At 32.7% G+C, this 19,173-nt stretch overlaps 2 protein-coding genes across 3 annotated transcripts in view; both read left to right on the forward strand.

The window, feature by feature from the left end:
* The window catches only part of LOC147065468 (uncharacterized), a 496,544-nt gene that overhangs the window by 91,385 nt on the left and 385,986 nt on the right, over positions 1–19,173 (forward strand). The window lies entirely within an intron of this gene.
* Positions 8,625–19,173, forward strand: part of tipE (temperature-induced paralytic E) — a 75,284-nt gene continuing 64,735 nt past the window's right edge. Inside the window, exon 1 of one of the 2 annotated variants that reach the window (XM_085957251.1) lies at positions 8,625–8,743. The gene's annotated coding sequence lies outside the window, so the exon portion shown is untranslated. The remainder of the gene's footprint in view (positions 8,744–19,173) is intronic. The other variant, XM_085957250.1, reaches the window with a different exon arrangement.

The following is a 19,173-nucleotide window of genomic DNA, read 5'->3' on the forward strand; positions in this document are numbered from 1 at the left end:
TTTCCTGCCCAAACGTTTACGTTAACATATAATGCATTTTCTTATTTAATTTGACCTGGGATTTAGAGCACCTTGTCTTGCTGGGCCCCAATGGTGTTTGATACTCTTACAGTGGGGTATGTACATCACTGGAATGCGTTCACCGAAATGAAAAAATACAAAAACAAAATAGAATTTCACATAAATCTAATAATGTCATTTAATGGTTTTTTCGTTGCATAAAATACGTTTAATAATAATATGGTTACACTTTGAATTTCGCTGGTTTATTTGGTCTATATGCCATCAATAGAAAGACAAAATCGGGAATTTCCCGACTTTTGCTGGCGCCCGCGACCTCTTCACTTTTCACAACACATCATTTATAATGGCCCTAAGTGTATCCTCGGCTACGTTTCTCTCTTCGCTTTCGATCTATATCTGTATTATGAGGGGAAAAAACTGTAGGCTTTATTTACCATTTAAACAGAATAAAGATTTGAACTATGTTTATGATACCTACGTTTTATTAATTATTAGTAATCCACAATTTACTATGAGTATCATCATCTACATTAACCAGAGTCGATCCACTGCTGGATTAAGGCGTATTCTATCCACTATTTTTGTCCCTTGTTCTTCGCTACCACGTACTTCCGTGGAAGTTGATAAGTTCATCAATCTAATTGGCTTTATGGAGACAATAGTATATATAAGTTAAGTGCAGCATTATTTAACTGGGAGAACTGAAGGTATCCAGTAGTTTTCCTGGGGGTAACCGAAATAATATTAACATTACACAAATATATATTTACACAAAACATCTTCTAATAGACAATCTATTGTTTATATGATTTTTTTCTTATTAAATAAATAAATAATTTTTGTAACATATTTTGATAATTTTCTATTTTTTTCCAAATGCCTTTAAAATTGTACAACAGATATAAGTAAACAGTTTGTAAAGATAAAATTCGTAATATATGAAAAACTTCAATGTTAAATAATATCTAATTATTCAGTGATCGGTACAGATCTCTTTGTGTTTTTTCTTTCATTCAAATATACAGCTTCTATATTTACATTAAGAGTAAATTATCATTTGCAATTTGAAATGTCGAGATAATAATGTCGTTGTCTTAATCCATGGCATAAAATGAATCTAAATAAATATTATTCAAATTTTATTTAGTTTACATAATGTCTGACGGCGACGATATTTTTTTAAATGTAGGGGGGCTTCTTGGAAAAGTTACAAGGCTTATAATAGCATCTCTCATTTCTCCTTTATAAACATTTTTATTGCTCGACCATTAACATGCTAATCATTATTATTCAAGTAAGTAAAATTTCTGTGGTGGGTTTTTTGTGCGGCACAAAAAGTTAAGTGCGAAAATGTTTAATTTAACCATTTTCTGCCACCCTAATGTTGTTTGTGTTTTGCAATCAAGTACGTAAGTCACCCGCAACCTTTTTTGCGATATTTTTTTTATTCGTGGACTAATTATATGTCACAACTCATTTTTCTTTCTCTAATTTACATTTTAGCGACCCCCATAATCCAATGCGTATGGTACTCATTACGAGGTTTTCTAGTTCGATCCTAGTAAAATCTCACTTTCTAATATGTATGTGATTTTTCCAAGCCAGTTGTAGTAATGAAAATGGGAAATATTATCATTATTATTTTAAGCATAGTATAGTGTAGAAAACATGGTTCCATAACAAAACAGAACAGTGACAAAACAGAACATGACAAAACAGAACAGTGACAAAACAGAACAACGATAAATATAACTATGACCTTTCAGGAAAAACATAAATTTAATATTGAAATTGTCCTATCTCTATTATGTTGATAGATTTTTAATAGCACAGATTTTCAATACACCATAATAAATCAAATTATATACCTAATTTCTGCATTCATAATCGCTAGAAAACCTCAAATAAACGGGACTTTGCCGGCAAGCTTAGGATATCTCATCTTAATCAATATAATATGTTCAAAATGATTGGGTGACTAGGTACAACGAAATAATGACCTAACCTAACCTAAATAGATTCCACAAAAATTAATGTTTCATTTTTCCCCTGGCTGTTCTGTTTAGTCACTGTTCTGTTTTGTCATGTTCTGTTTTGTCCGGATTGCATTCTATAATTATATTTATTTCTTCTTTTCATCGAAGACAATAAGTTTGAAGCAATTTAGCCTTTTATGATATTAATTCCTAAAGGTCTGCTAGTGAGAGTTTTGTACGCCACGTTCTATCATTCTATGATAGAATTCTAGGATAGTCATTTTGACCATTGTTTCTATGTAGGTACACACTCCAAATATATTTATTAAATTAAATTCTTTTTTGTACTGTTTGAGAAGTTTTTTTATTGCTTTTTAAAACATCCTATATTTCTCCATATTTGTAAAAATATAAGTTATGTACTATTTATATTTTACTAATATATTTCGGGCAGACGTGGTCTCAGTAGTTCATTGCTGGCACACAATATGTATTATAGCCATCCGGTATTTTCAATTATATAGATATGTATATTTCCAATAATAATTGTCTGCATCAAACCAATCTATTGACGGCATTGTCAATTTGTTTAATATATATTTTATACTCCATTATTTTCGGCAAATATTAGTGCCTTGGAGTACTTGGAATAGAGATATTAAATTCACAGTGGTATAATATTATAGCATTCCATAAGCAAAAAACAAGTTTTGAATGTACCAAAAGGTCGATTAAAATTGTTGGAGCAATAAAATACTTCTGGTAGAGTTTAGCTAAGCACACAAAAACTATCGTGTTTTAACGATAGTCATTTATACATAACTAGCTGACCCGGCAAACTTCGTACCGCCTCAGAATCACTAATCTTGTGTTAACTTATTAGCTGAATTAAAATACTCGAAATGAATTGGACCAACGATTTGATTTTGAGTTGTGAAGTTTAAGTGATCCACATCTTTGTTCTTTGCCGCAAAAATTGCTCGTTCACTCAACCAATTGTGATTTTTGTGGTTAGAAATGACGTTCGGGAACACTTTGTTGATGAGGTCATCCTTCGCTGAGACGAATGCACATCCGGATGATCAGGAACCGCATCGCCTTGCTTCCGACGTTGAAATATCTTCGATGAAGCGTTCCAAGTGTAATAACGTGGCATCTTAGAGTAGAACAACGTTCGTGCAAACGGATCGCTTTGGCAAATCGGAAAGAAACTGGTCAATGTTGGCGCTGGAGATATTTCAGCACGTTGAGCAACATTCGATGCATTGAAATAAACTTGTTGACCATTCTCCAGATGCACCGCCAAATGTACAGCAGTGGGATGATGTTCATGAATGGGGAATGAGAGAATACGCCAAATTGCTTCATTGCAGCTCACATATCGACCAACTTGATAGTGCGTGATTTAATCGTTGGTATTGGGAGTTTGAACGCCAAAAACTACAATATCGCTGCCTTTGGTGACGTATTTGCAGATGTATTTGATGGACTTCACTGAATTGCAAAACTCCACGTTGCAATGCGCCTTGAATGTTTTGGAAAAAAGTGGCGAATACGGAACAATCCAAGTGTTGTCGACCACGATATCGTTTCACTTCATTTTCGTTGTGATAGTTCTACCGTTATCATTGGGTGATCGACGCCGATACAGTGGATAACCATCATTGGCAGTGATAGTCTCCGCCGTTAAACTTCATGTATAAAGCTTGGAACACTTGCCGTCGACCATGCACGGTGATTGGGGGTTGATGGCGCCACACTGTCCATGAATCATATAAGTAATTACAACATCATGCAGGTCTGGATCGGTTTAGGGATCAGGAATCTCGGCACATATGATGTCATCTTTTTGGTCTGGTCGAATTCTTTCGACTCACCAAATAAGAATGTGTGCATGCGGCAAGCTTCGTTTTTGTCATTCAATCGAATACATCCAGCATCGAGTATCCCCAAAGACGCGATGATTAACAATGTAGTTCATCAACGACAGGATTTTTTATTTAAACAGACGTGCGGTGATGTCGTGCCGATCACTTGATGTTTGTCCGGGGAGTAGCAGTTGAACAATTTATATTCATTTCGGATTTCATGTAAAGGTGATGAATAGATCTGGACGACCGTAATGACGAACATATGTCATTGCATCTTGCGCATATTCATGCATATGACGTGGGCTGCCAATGTACATCGCCGATAGAATAGTCAATCGACCAACATTAGCTGCATCTCCTACGATGCTGATTGCATCGCGTAAATGAATATACTCCTCCGATCGCAGTTTGGCTTGGTTCAACCGAATGAAAGTGAGGCGCTTCGTCTCGATTTTAAGCAATCGACGAAATCGCAGCAAATAGTTGTCAGCATTTTGACGAATCATCAAATGATAAACACTGGAAAATTAATCACATAATTCAAAATTACATAATGAAGCAGTTATCGATGCACACACAATCACAAATTTGATAACCTCACAAAGTGAACATCTTCGAAGGCCGTTTGAAAATCACGATCGAATTAGCTATTTGCGCACCTAGCTGGTAATCGGCTCGATTATTCACGTAGATCGATTGTCGAATGAAGTTCGAATGATGGTTTTTGAAATTGGTAGGTAAATAATGAGCAATACCAGCAATGAGATCATGTAATTTTATCCTTGGCTTTATTTTTGGACGCTGTCGAAGAAGTAAAAAAGATTCAGGCAGGACAACTTCCTCCAAAATTCGCCGGAGTATACAACAAAGTCTTTCGGGATTATCTGAGGCTGAACTGAATCAACTGTCAAAGGATAGATAATGCACACAACGCCTTTCATTTGTTTGTTTGTTTCTTGTTTATTCTTTCTGTCATTTGTATCGTTGTATATGGATTTATTTTTTTTGTGATTTTCTTTTATTTTCGAATGCGCGAGATTCATTATTCAAAATGTCAAAATGTATGAGAAAATTTATTTTATTCATAATTTTCTTTTCCGTGAATTTTTCCGATGTTTTAATAGTTATTCTGCTATTCGGGGCTTAGACAAATCCTACAAATCAAAGATCGTACATATCGGTCCAGCCGTTCTCGAGTTATAAATGGTGTAACTAACCCGACTTTCTTTTATATGTAAGTATAGATATGTTTTCATAAAACAGCATTAATGTACCTACTAAAAGTATTGAAAACATTTGTACCGAAAGGAACGTGAACACACAACCCACACATTTCGGGTGATGTGGTTCTTCACACAATGTGCGTATTCTTCATTTGCATAAAAATAATTTATCTTAAAAATTTAATCTTAATAATTATATAATTTTGCTGGCCTAGCTATCATTTTTTTATTGCCCACGTCGCATAAACCAATGTATTTAAAATTGAATTTGCAATAATGTCCGTTTGTAATATAATAATAAGTGACAATAAGTTTTTTAGGGTGTTCAAAAGAAAAAGTTTAGTTTTTAGTATCAATCCTGATGTTAAAGAAATATATTATTTACGCAGATATAAGCTTAAAATATATTTAGCAAAAGAGTTATTGAGAAATCAAAATAGTGATAAATATTGGAGATTACTCAGTTTATGATAATAAATTATACCCATAACTACGTGATGAGGAATTTGTTTTTACAACAGTGATACAAATAATAATCTAATTATCTTAATATTATTTTGATGTACCTATTTACCGTGTTCGGCAACTTATAGTATATAGGATATGTATATTATATTTATAAGTAGTAATGAATTTTGTTTCAATTTTAGAGAATGATTTTTTAATGTAAAAGTAGTAAAAAAGCAGTACATGATATTCAAAATGCGTGGGCAATAACGATTCACTTTGGTGGAAAAAAAACGAGCTTTTCGTCGTGGACAGAGCAACGATATAATTCATTTTTACGTTGAAGTAATAAGAACAAATTCTTACGGTTAATAATATGCGTCAGTGACCTTTGCATAATAGAAAACATGGCCTCACATGACTATGAAGAATGAGCCCTTATTTTGAAGGGGTAAATACCTTCCGAGGGACTGAATGACAGCGATTCAAAAAGGTCAACGATGTTTTGCAGCTGTAAACACAAAGCCGCGAGAATTTCCCTTGATTTATGAACAGAGACAGCGGGTAATTGCTAAATTACATTAAACAAACTTAATTTTAAAGCTTTATCTCCAAGTTAAAAAACATGGGGAAATTTTATTTGTTCATTTTCTCAAATTTATGTACGGCATAGATAAGGAATTCATTGGAAAATCTATTGCATCTTCCACAAGAGTAGAAAAAATAAGGAATGGTGGAGGTCCCGCAGTACCTATTTCAGAGTATCACGATTATTAGGTTGAGGACCAGGAGGAGAAGCCGTGCACTAGTATATTTTTTAACGATAGTGTTTACTGAGAAATTCAGTCAAAGTTTTAATATTATATATTACTTATTTATGATAAGTTAACTTCAGCTATAAAATGCGTCAACTGAACATTCTTTGTGACAGTTCCTAACTCTGTGATAGTTTACTATGAAGGCTTAATGAATGAAGTTATAATATGTATAATTAAATAATCGATAAAAGAAATAAATAACATTAATGGTACAATCCACTAAGAGCCAAGACATATGCAAACGCAATCGTCACTAGCTCAACGCAGATCTTGCTTGATTCCAAATGTATCCAGTTGGAATAGGAAAAAATCTATAAAATTAAATAATCAATATATTCATGTTCGGATACTAATCGGTTGAAAATATTATTGCTGGTGTAAACCTACATAATTTTAATAGCGAAGAAAAAATATGCGTCGTGTAATTAGTGGTTGTGATCGAGGCATCTCGATATAATTATTACAAATAAGTTCGAGTCTCGTTTCTTGGGAATATTTTATTATAAACTTATTTATTTTATTATAAACTTACGAAACTCTTGTTTTTTTTAGAGTTTTTGGAGAAATTTAATAGAAATTTGCATGTGTTATTACAAATTAAGTAACTGTCCATGCGATAACACAAAATTTTAATTGCAGGACTTGGTGTCACAAAAACAGTAAGTACCTACCGATGTTGATCTAAAACAAACCACCGAAGCATTATCTCAGAGAAAATTATATAGGTTGTCCCAAAGGACCCGAAAAAGGCTCTCGTCCTTGATACTGAGAGTAAATTTTTCCGGACAGAAATAAAAAGCTCTTACTTTTGATTCTGAGAGAAAAAATATTAACTGACAGCTTGGAAGATCTTTTGATGCTTTTGATTCTGAAATAAATAAAATATTTGTCAGGTCGGTAGGCCTAAAAATATCTCACACATTTTTACCAACAATATCTACTTACAAACAATATTTTTCAAATCTCCAATTCACCAACATTTTGAGAAAGTGGATTTCTCGAATCTCGAACATTGTAGGGAAATCTCAGCCTATACATATTTGTACCTATCCATTATTTTATAAGCATTTACCATTATAATACACCATGTTTAACTGTAACTACTCTCTCACTTCGGTGGAAATTTAAATCTTATTTCTTCAATGGCGCTAAATTTTTGTCTCCAGGACAATTTTTTTCATATATCGCAGCCTATACCGTAACGTTTTTTTTCAAGTCCAAATTACACTGGCGGATTCTCACACCAATCGTCTGCCCCGATCATCTCCCGATTGTCTGCACCGATCGCCCCCAACCATTAAAATAATGTCAATTTGGATCTTCACCAGTGTCATAGTGAATAGGGAATATTGCCTATTTTTTGTTCACGACTTAATCGACGATCGGTGACATTTGGCCGAAAACGTACGGTAATCGTCGATCCAACTGTCACCGATCATCGACTTTGTTACGCTGACTCCAATATATATGACTCCAAGAAACAATCCAAAATGACATTTCGCCATTGGGGGCAACTTGCACAGATAATCGGTACAGTCCGCTGGTGTAATTTGAGCTTTAGTGTTTTAAATCCATCCATAATAAAAAGTGAATATGTTTACAGTAGTTGACTTTAAGTAAGCATATAGGTAAATAACTAAAATTTTAGTATTTCCTTAGCATTACTCTTTTTCATGTATAAATATGTACCTAAGTAAGCTTGCCTATTCATGTTGAATTTCACTACTCTATAGTGCAGTGATTCTCTTGTTACCCGTTTCTTTTTCAAAATTCCTTATTTTTTTTTCGATGACACGAATTAATACGGTTCCAATATAAAATAGTAATATAGTGACAAGAAGGGGCCGGCCAAGTTTTTTACGCGCCAAAAGACGTAACCCGCTCGCCGCTGTTCGCCGGGCGTCGGTTCAGCTCGGCGTCTGGCCGCCGCCCTGCGCGCGCTGTATCGACCACGCGAGCCCGCCTATCGCCGCCCACGCTCTGCCGCCCTCCGCCAGCCGAGCGACGGCCGCCCGAACGTCATTCACGTTCCGCGCCGCAAGGTGACCGACGTCCCGCGACGACCGCCCGCCGAGCTCGCGCATTCCCGCGCCCGCGGACAGAATAAACTCGTGACGTCACTCTAACCCTAACGTCTACGACAGTGATTAGGCGCTCGACAGTTTGGATTCTACGGCTCTACGATTTTCCGTAGACACCGCGTCTGCCGAGTGATTTATAGCAATTAACGAAAAAAAACATCCGCAATCATTTTTGTCGCGAGTTTCGTATTTTTCTTTTATCTCGAAACGAGCAATCGGTTGTTTTTCTTTCTTTTTAGAGATTGAATCGGTGATACTACAAAGCTGGATAAAGTTAAAGAATAACTAACGTTATTTTGACAGGTATAACGATGACAAGAGCATAAAGTATTAATTACAATATAATATTTAACATCATCTTGATAACCTTAAGACAATAATAGCGGCTCATGACCGTCTGTTAGGTCGATTTTGCTTTGCTTTATTTTTATAGTCTATATCCAGGTACTTTATATATATATATATATATATTATATCTATGGCTTCATGATTTGACATAAATATTGTATTACACAGAAGTAAAATTATACAGATATTTTTTAACACAGATTTTCAAAATACGATGTTGTTACTTATTGTTAACAACACTAAAATATATTAAAAACTCTGTACTTAGATACTATTTGATACTGATTTTATTAACCAATAATTTATTATGCATGTTGATATCTATCTCTTCATAATTTGAACTGCAAGAACTTTCATTCGGTTATTTTTTTAAAATATAACCTCTTTAAATGAATTTTAATTAAGCTCAAATAAATACTACTGTATCAAATATGCTTGAGTAAATGTGAAAATTAATGTGTTGAATGAATGTATGAATTTATATGGCTTTTAGCTTGCGAAATGACGTTTATTATCGACACAATGGAATGGTAATCTGATCAAGTATTTTATACATTACCATTTTAATTCATGTAATCCGATTACGAGATTTGAAACACCTAAATTATGAATATTAAATATTACCTTCTTAAAGATAATAAGCTTAAAAAATCATACGTACGCACTCGTGTGGAAAGTTGCTGAACAAAGAATTAATGGTTATATGTTTACTATAATAGTATACCGTCAGCTAATATATTTTTATTGTCAGGTGTAAATTATTGGCTTCCGAAAGCATTTTATAAGTACCAGTATGAAAGAGGTTACGTAAACTCGAGTAGGTAACTCAAAACGAGGTCGTGTTGATACATTCTTAGATGGGGGGAAGATGTTTTGGAAATCCGCCGGCTGTTTTCCGTCAGATTTTTACGAATGTACCAATATGAAAGTAGATGTGATGATTGTCTTCCAAAAAAATATTTAAATTTAACTGACCTCTACAAAAATATTTTGTATTCAGCGAAACTTGGTATAGCCCAAAAGGGGATCTTTTGGTTTCTTTAACATATCATTTTTAATAAGATATAATACCTAGTACTTAAATATGCTACCATATTACGTGCTTTAACCGTACTAATATCTTATTGTCATTGAAAATATTATTCGGTTTTCGCATAATAATATATACTAAAAATAGGATTTAGATTTCGGTATTAGGTAATAATTGGTTATTTTGGTAGCGCATTATGAATTGTGCGATTTAAATATCTGTAAGAAATAAATTTATAATGCATTTTCACACATTGGATAAGATTTACTAATACATAATAATATGTATATTAATATTGTTACAAATAAAAAATATATAAATTCCATTTAACGACGTGCATCCTACTTCTCTCATAATGTCAGTTTCACTTCACTTCACACGTTATTTTAATGTTATGTAAATGAATATGCCGTAGTTATTAGTTGATTAATTTCTATTGACAGATTTTTTAATGAAACGAATAAAACATATTACTATTTAGGTACCGAATTGTGATACATAAGAAACTTTGACTTCTTGTAAATTCAAATGCAATTAAAAACTATATAATATTATCCAATACTTCTATATAAATTTTGCTAATTTTTAATAAGCTTTTTTATTATTGCAATTATTAACTTAACTTAACTTAATTAAAATTTATCGAAACTGCTCTTAGATCTTCCATTAAATAAAAAAAATAAGTCTTCTGTTAGAATCAGATTTTATATACTTACCTGATTAAACAAGTACTTATAATTATTATTACATGGGCTTAGTTATCTTTTTAAAAACTTTTGATAATCATGTGAAATCGCATCAACAAATCATTGTGCTATAATGTAGAATTATTATTCAATTAATAATTATATTGTCGATTTATTAAAAATGGTCTGCTTATAATATAAAAGTTGTAATGATAATAAAAACAACGCTAACCATTTTTAACATTATAAGATATAAGACGAACTAACTGAGATACAATCACTGTCGGCGATAGTGACCATATACAATGAACAAATTGGTCCCGACTGGAAAAATCTGCGCCCTTTATTTGTAAAAATGATATAACCATTGTCGAGCAATTACGTGCCGCTACTTACTTTAACAGTAGCATTTTTTTTTAAATTATCTTTACACTGGAAGTTGGGGTGGGGTACTTAATCCTGTCATTAGATAAGTACAAACTGTCATCCTTACTGTATAATATACTTGCCTCATATACTTACCATAGTAGGTATGGGTACTTATATAATGAAAAATCAATATTTTTATATTTTTATAATAATTGAGGAAGAATTAATATTTATTTTTGATTATTAGCATTTTTATTGTTTTTTATCTGTTGCAATAAAAATAATATCAATTTTTTTATTTACAGTACGTTCATATAATGTTATTCAATTGTATGAATAAATGCTTATAATATGGTATGTGATATATATTATATAATGTGAAATATATTATGTAATGTGAAAACTGCTTATATCTCATTTTTTTGTATATATAATATATATCATTTGTACCCCTTAAATCAAATTACTATTCTTCAATAAACTTTTAATTTATTGGTGCTATTAAAAATACGGGAATTATGTAATTATTATCTACTTGCACACGACTTTGCATGAAATACGTAAAGAACGATTATACAGAATAATAGTACACAATAAAGAAATATACTTAATGCATTTCTTAATCCGTAGCTCACTTCATAATATTGTTGCAAGTGCAGTATTTTCGAGAAGTTTCTTTTGAGATGTCGAGAATCAAGATAAAATTCTACTGTATAATATGTCGGTGCCAATAAAGTCTATAAACTGTTTAAGTTTCATCAATTTGTAAAATATTTTTTGAGTTATAACTTGACAAACGGAGAGATAGACAGACACTACAATTGAATTATTAGCTAATAATATGTCTTGAGTATGTTCATTCACTAGTAAAATCATTACTAATATAAAAGAAACACTCTGTTTATATGTATTTTAATCTCTGTATGACTAATAATTAACGAAAAGGTGTAGGTACATTAATATCACTTACATTTATCAGTTATTTTAATTGACTGAACTACCATAAATTTTCATAGCCATAACAACTACTTAACCTAAGTAAGTTATTCTCGGAACAGTTCGCGGCGGTAGAAAAATTAACCCGTGGACTGGAAAATGGAACCGCTTGAAAAATCAATTTTCATTGATTTTCAACAACTACCTTGGAAACCTGCCGACTATTGAAATTATTACGTAGTCTCTTCGCTTTTTCTTTACACGACATTGAATACGTGTATTAAATAAGGCTCTAAGTACCAAAAAGTAGTATTGCCTGTAGTTACAAAATACCGAGTCATTGCAGTAAAATTTCATGAAGCAGACCTTTTGAAAAATGTAGTTTTACAGTGTGAAGCAATCACGGCAGTTTCTATAATTTTAGGTATTAAGAACTCGCAAGTGTCAACACACCACCGTCAGCTATTTTATATTGAATGCCGTTGACCACCGCAGTGCTACTTACACCATTATAAATAAAACACGCCAACGGACTTACATCGTAGACAGGTTTAATTATTTTGCTGTATTTTTTTGACTTGCTTGAGGCACTTAGACTATAGTTGAAGTTATTGGCGTTGGTATGTAGAACATTTTTCTATAAAAATGTCAGTTTTTATTTTTTGGTACTTAGCGCCTTAATTAATACACGTATTCATTGTATCACGTTTTCGTTGTAAACATTCTTTTCTTCTTTTCATGTGCTACGGTCTGGGGTAGAACAATCCAGACTTCCACTCTCATTATCCATCCAGTTGATCACTTTTAGTGGAAGCAAATCTTTCTGTTAATCCACCATAGCAGTGGTCTTCCTTCACTGTGTTCTTCTCATCTATTTCACTAAACGTGAGCTGCATCTTCGTTGCTTAATCATCCATTCATACCACGTGACCGGATCGGCGCAGGCGTTATGATTTGATAAATCCGCTATGTACCTAAGTCTCGTGAAAAAACGTACAGATCTTACGATTGTAGTGACGTCACTAAATATATTTCACAAGATTCTGCGATCAAATATTTGTAACTTTTTGGAATCACTGACAGTTAATTAATATCCAAAGGTATAAACAGTTGCACAAAACTGATATCAACTATGTTTGATTCATACATATAGGGATAACAATACCGAATGAACCAATATCAGTATTTCGGTATTTCCTATTGAATACCAATAAAATTACCGATATTCGTAAAATAATTGAAAAAAACAGAAGTAGGTATTTACCAATAAATATAATATATGTAAAAATCTCTTTAAAATATTAATATTATATAGCATGTGTCATTGCTGATCACCAATGACGATGAAAGGCCACGGAAGTAAACCAGACATCGCGTAATCTGACAAAAAAAATGCAATCCTGTTATGCCTTTTATGTTAATTAAAACATTTTGTTTCCACTGTCAATACCTAATATATCGGTATTGTCTGATTTTTAAAACCGGTATTTCGGTATCAAAAAATACTGGGATACCGGTATTGCAATCCCTACACACATATCGTGTTTCTTGGTAATTTGAGGTGTCTATGGAGACCATTTTACATTCGAATCGGTTCTCCTTTTAAACTATCGTGCATATTATCAAAATAGTACCTAATCATTATCAAAAATACATTGTACCTATATTTGCGATTTTCTGCGAATCTTTACTTGGTCAGTAAGTGCATTATCTTTTACCTTTCGATGCTAATTTACTATTAATTAAAACATATACCTGTGATATTTTATACTATGTTTATTGCATACATGATAATTATTACAAGTTACATAACAACTTATTCTCATATTATACGATTTTTACATTTAAAATATCATTTGAAGTATGTTATATTAAAAACGTTGTATTTAAATATTTCTGAAGAAATACTTAATAGGTGTATATTGTATACATATTTCAAACTGTAATAATTACACGGCGCTTTCTTTTCAATGTTTTATAAGTTTGACTCTCTGTATAGACTTTATTACACAATATGGAGTAAGTAGGATTTGGCGTGTCGTACTTGGCTCATTATTATTTTGAATTCGGTAGACGCCGTTCGTTTTTGTACGCTTGTGGTTTACTTACAGTATACCTCAGCCAGCGAGAGTTTTCGACAACTAAAATCTAATAAAAATAATAATAAACTGACACCGACTTTTCAATTCGACCGTAATCTCTTTTTACACGTTTTGGATAACCTTTCAGTACATGATAGCGTGATTTAAGCGCGAATTATATTGTGGTGCATGTCGCTGACTATCATGTGACGTCACAGTAAGCTGTCGCTACGGGAAAAGGTGTGTAATGTCGTTTTTCTTGGAGTTAAAATGTTATCAGACTAATGCTCCCATCCCGTAGCACATTTTTAACCGTTAAACTAATATTGTCAGTAGGCAAAATCTGGCGAAATCACCAGAACAATAATGAGGTCACATCACGTTGAACTGCACTGCATCAACACCTGCATGACCCAATGAACGTTTTTATGATCTTCTACATGCCTACATTTTTAGACTGTCATGTCAAAATCACGGTTTTTTGTTTTTAACGGTTGACAGTATGTATTCTCGAAAAGATTGTTATCTATTATCTATGGTCTGCAGGTTGGGTTTTTGTTCAAAATATTATTTTAATTATTTTTAACGTTCGCACACGTAGAAACTGTTAAAATTAATTGAAATTAGCATGAATAATTAATAATAATTCAAATTACTAATACATTATAGTTGGCATTCTTAATCAGTGTCATTCTTCAGTGGCTTAACAGAGATGGTGATCGTTCAAAATATTCTGCAAAATGACGAAACCATAGACTAAATTTGTCGCCGCGACAGCGTGACAATAGGCGACATGCACCTCAATTTGATTCGCGCTTTACTCGGATTGGCATTTGCTTCCTGCAACAATCCAAGTTGTTTCTCACATCGATTAGGTACATAGGTAGTACCCCAACAGTCATCTAGCCAGAGATATTTGACCTACCCTTTCTCCTACAGTTACTGAAATAGAATGGTGGACATTATACTTATTATTTCTCATTAGGCCATGAATTAGCCAGCGCAGGTAGGTATTCTATCATATGAGGTGATACACATCAAAATGGTATTTTAGATATAGACAATTATGATGTCAATTTTTTTAAGTTGAACAAAAATCGAGAACTTCAATTAATATGCATACTCAATTCAGGGCGCAAATCATTACAGAAGCGATTACTCAGTCCAATTCCGACGATATTATGATATTATTAAGTTTATTGCCTGTTTTAATTGGGCGATGACAAGTACCTGAAAGGAAGTCGCTGGCCATTGCTGGGATGGTTTGTCCCACACCCGCGTCAGTCCGGTAAAAATGGGATGCATGGTGATTTGGAGGTGATGTCGATCACAAGTTGGGTGGAATATGAAGTGCGCAAAGTATATTCGTTGTTATTCTGTTACAAGCTTTTCTCTACGTAAGCATTGAAATAGTGAAATTAATGTTTTATGAAACGTGGAATTATAACGTTAAAAAAAACGACCCGGAACTATTTTATTTAACACTAAACCACTATTCAGATCTCAATAATTTTAAAACCATACAAAATCCTTGAGTTCAACTTGAGTTTTTTGCTAAAATTTGATGTAGGTGCATCAATAATTAGAATATTTTAATTATTTTACTTCAAGAACTTTTTTATTGAATATATATAATTTAAAAACACCTCAGATTTATACATAATATAAACATGTTAGATCTTAAGAGGATCGTATGGGCCTCTACAGATTGGAGGATTTTTTTCTTTTGCTAGAAACGGCTTGACTTGCTCACTTCATTATTATTACTTAATTGGTTAGGTCCATGCTTTGAGTCCAAACAAACATTGAAAAACAACATGTGAATTTACCCATTCCGGGATTCAAACCCGGAACCCACGATATTATAAGCCGATACGTTACCGCTCGAACATCCAGAAATGCTTAGAAACTACCAGTAAATTTAATCGCAATTAGATGCACAATTAGTAATACTCATTGGTGCAAGTCCAGTGGATACAAATTTGGGTTTTCCAATTATATATTATGTTCAATAAAAAAATATTACATTCTCAATTCTTGTGAATTATTCGTTAAATAAATAAAAAGTTTATTTAAGAAGTCTTTCAAGATATGATTCTATATTGATTATTATACAATCAAATAAAACTGATTTTTTGTGGACATACAAAAATCGTTCATTTTTCTTATTCTTTCTTTAAGTTGGTATATGAATTTAGTTTTTGTTTCCCATTGCCTCGTACATAATTATTAAACCAGTGGGAGTATGCCTTATGTATCCTCGTTGGTACTGCTTAGTTACCATATTATATTCGTGCAAGTTTGGTGTGGCAGCATGTCGGCATATATTGCCCTGCTTTGCTTTTGACAAAGCCCGCTTGGCGCAAATCTCTTTCGGCCTAAACATTTTTTTGGCAAGCGTCGAATTGTTTTGGCAGACTTTTGCAAAATATCAACTACTTTATAAACGACATTTGAGTTCAATCTTTGAAATAGGTATTCGGTATATTATTACTGTTTTATTTTATGTTATCAAACCATAAGTTTCATAGTCTAAACTCTAACTGCCGTTAGGTGTGGCGAGAATTGTTTTTATCACTTTATCATATCGATACTCTATTTGAAAGCTGAAACAACTAAATAAACGTTATACTAAGATAAGGGCGGTTGAAATTTTTGCATTAACTATCATTTCAATCTTTAAAAAAAGCCTTGATTTTGTGAAACAAATGTGTTTTTGGTATAATCTAATAAAATTAACAATTTTATTTTTCATTCGTTTACCTTACCTAAAACGCCTACTGTGGCCGAGCGGCTTAGGCGTCGGATTATATGCTAGTGGGTCCCAGGTTCGAATCCTGGATCTGGCAAATACACATATTGTATTTCAATTTGTGTTTGGAGTCAGAACCTAATAGGTTGAGCAAGTGGCTAAGATCCATTTCTCGTAAAAACAAAATCCGCTAATACAACCTCCACTCTGTGGAGGCCCATATCGAGGCCCAATTGATGGGTACGTCATCTGCCTATGGCCACCACATAGTGAACCGGGCCCCCAGGCTAGGATATTTGGCAGGCCCCCCTACCTATCGCTAAGGATAATTTCAGTGTGATGCTCTACAGTAGCGTTTTCAAATGGTGTACGCGGTAAAATTAATGTGTACCTATAGTTAGTGTTTTTATTGTAAGTACCTACACACAATTAAAAAAAAACGTACAAACACGTAATTTTAAATAATAAGATTATTGAAGGAAGATAGTGCCACAGGCGACTTTTTTACTATAACAGTAAATGTATCATGTGTGTTTATCTTACTTATCTCTGATCGACTTCCTAAGCCTTCCTAAGCCCGGGCCCCAAGGCCCTTGTGGGGGCCATCTATATTACATTGAATAGTTTTTTCCTATATTGTAAAGACATCCTCCTTTTCAGTTGCATGCCGATAAAAGAAAATTGTGCATGATCGTCTTGTATGTACATACACGAAAATATAATCGATTCTTCCAAAATTATTGAACATAATTATTGTCTTGTTTAAAATCCGTGTTGTGTTTAACCCAGCGGATACACAGCGGTAGATATCAATTATTTAGTGTTTTTATTCATGCCAGTATGTCAATTTTGTTACGTTTTATCGTGTAATAAGTAGAGTTGAATGCCTCTGGATTTCCGGAATGGCTTGGCAAGGCTTTTATAGGATAAGCATTGGCGCATAGTCGATGCGGAACAACTTGTGGCCCATAATTTGGCAGTGTTATGCAAAAAGAAACCATCTCACAAAAGAAAATTATAAGTTTAACGTTTATGTATAGTCGTCCATAACACATATTTTTCTTTTTAATAATGCTAATTTAATTTTTTACAACGTTTTTATCAGGTCATATTCTTGTTTGTCCGGTGGTTGTTTGTCCAGTACAAATCTTGCAATCGATTTTTAACTAGCTTCCCGACTAGCTAGACATTTGAAACTTTCAGAATATATCAGAACACGATGTCAATGCCTTCTTTTAATACTTTTAGCCATATTTAAGCAGAATTGAACTCATTTTCAGTAAATACTGTTTTTTATGGAAAAATCCGTAAAAAGTAGAAGGCTATTATTTGTTGTTAAGGAAGTGGTCCTAGCAACTAAATTATTAATATATACGTTCGTTACTATGGAAATCAATATTAAATGTCAAAATGACATTTCAGTATCCTATATTTGTTTGTTTTTTATTTACTTCTTATCAAGTACAAGTTTGAGCATAATAATTCAACAGAAAATTTAAAAACGTTATATATAAAAAGTTCTTTTTATCTTGTAATTATTTCTTTTTAATAATGCTAATTTATTTTTTTATTATTATTATTTTACATACCTCTCTAATATGCAACATCAACGAGATATTTTAGTAAATATGAGTTATTAATATCTTAGATTGGTTCTAGTCATCGTCAGCGCCCTAAGTATGTTAGTAAGACTCGTTACGTGACAAAGTTACAACTAATTTCTTTTAGAATAGTTGTTGATAAATCATGTAAATTGGCAGTTTATCACTTCCAAGCTCTTAGCACTTTCGATACTATGAACTAATGGACTATACATAATATTATAAATTCAACACCAACATTCAATATTATAAAATAATACATATTACAAAACACACAATATATAAATATAAGTTGTAGGTATATAAAATGAATGAGTATATTTTATGAATTTCTTGTAAAAATGCCTTCTGAGATTTTATGTATTTGGGGTGGAATATAGCGATCTCAAATATTATTTCGTTGAACATGCAATTGCGTATATATTACAATATATGACAATATAAATATTTAGACATTCGCCAATATCTATATGTACCTATATGATAGACGCTTAAATTAGCCTACTAAGTATATATTTTGTTAATTATAATATATAGTCTTCTATAATAATTTAATAAGAAGACCGATCCTTGTCATTTGTTAAGCGATGCTTTTCTTTTTCTTCTTTAATGTCTTAACCTGTTCTTCGACAAATGTGGGATGATTTGTTTCTGTATAACTACGTCCAGTTGTACGCGAGTGTGTGAGAAGGCATAACATGATCAATATCTCTGTAGGGACTCGTTCCAATTTTTTTTGTTATTGCATCATTCTGCGATTTATTATTACCGCATGTTAAATACCTACTATTTTGTAATTAAAAGTAGCTATGTTCTTATTGAATACGGTTTAAAAATGTTAACTCCCAATAAGCATACAATCATCAAACATTGAATCAAGCAGAGATCATTTTTTGTCTACTTTCAAGCAATCTGGTGTTAATATTTGAA

This window comes from Rhyacophila brunnea, unplaced genomic scaffold, assembly GCF_057557595.1.
Source record: "Rhyacophila brunnea isolate RB1 unplaced genomic scaffold, BYU_Rbru_1.0 scaffold_6, whole genome shotgun sequence".
Classification (NCBI taxonomy): Eukaryota; Metazoa; Arthropoda; class Insecta; order Trichoptera; family Rhyacophilidae; genus Rhyacophila; species Rhyacophila brunnea.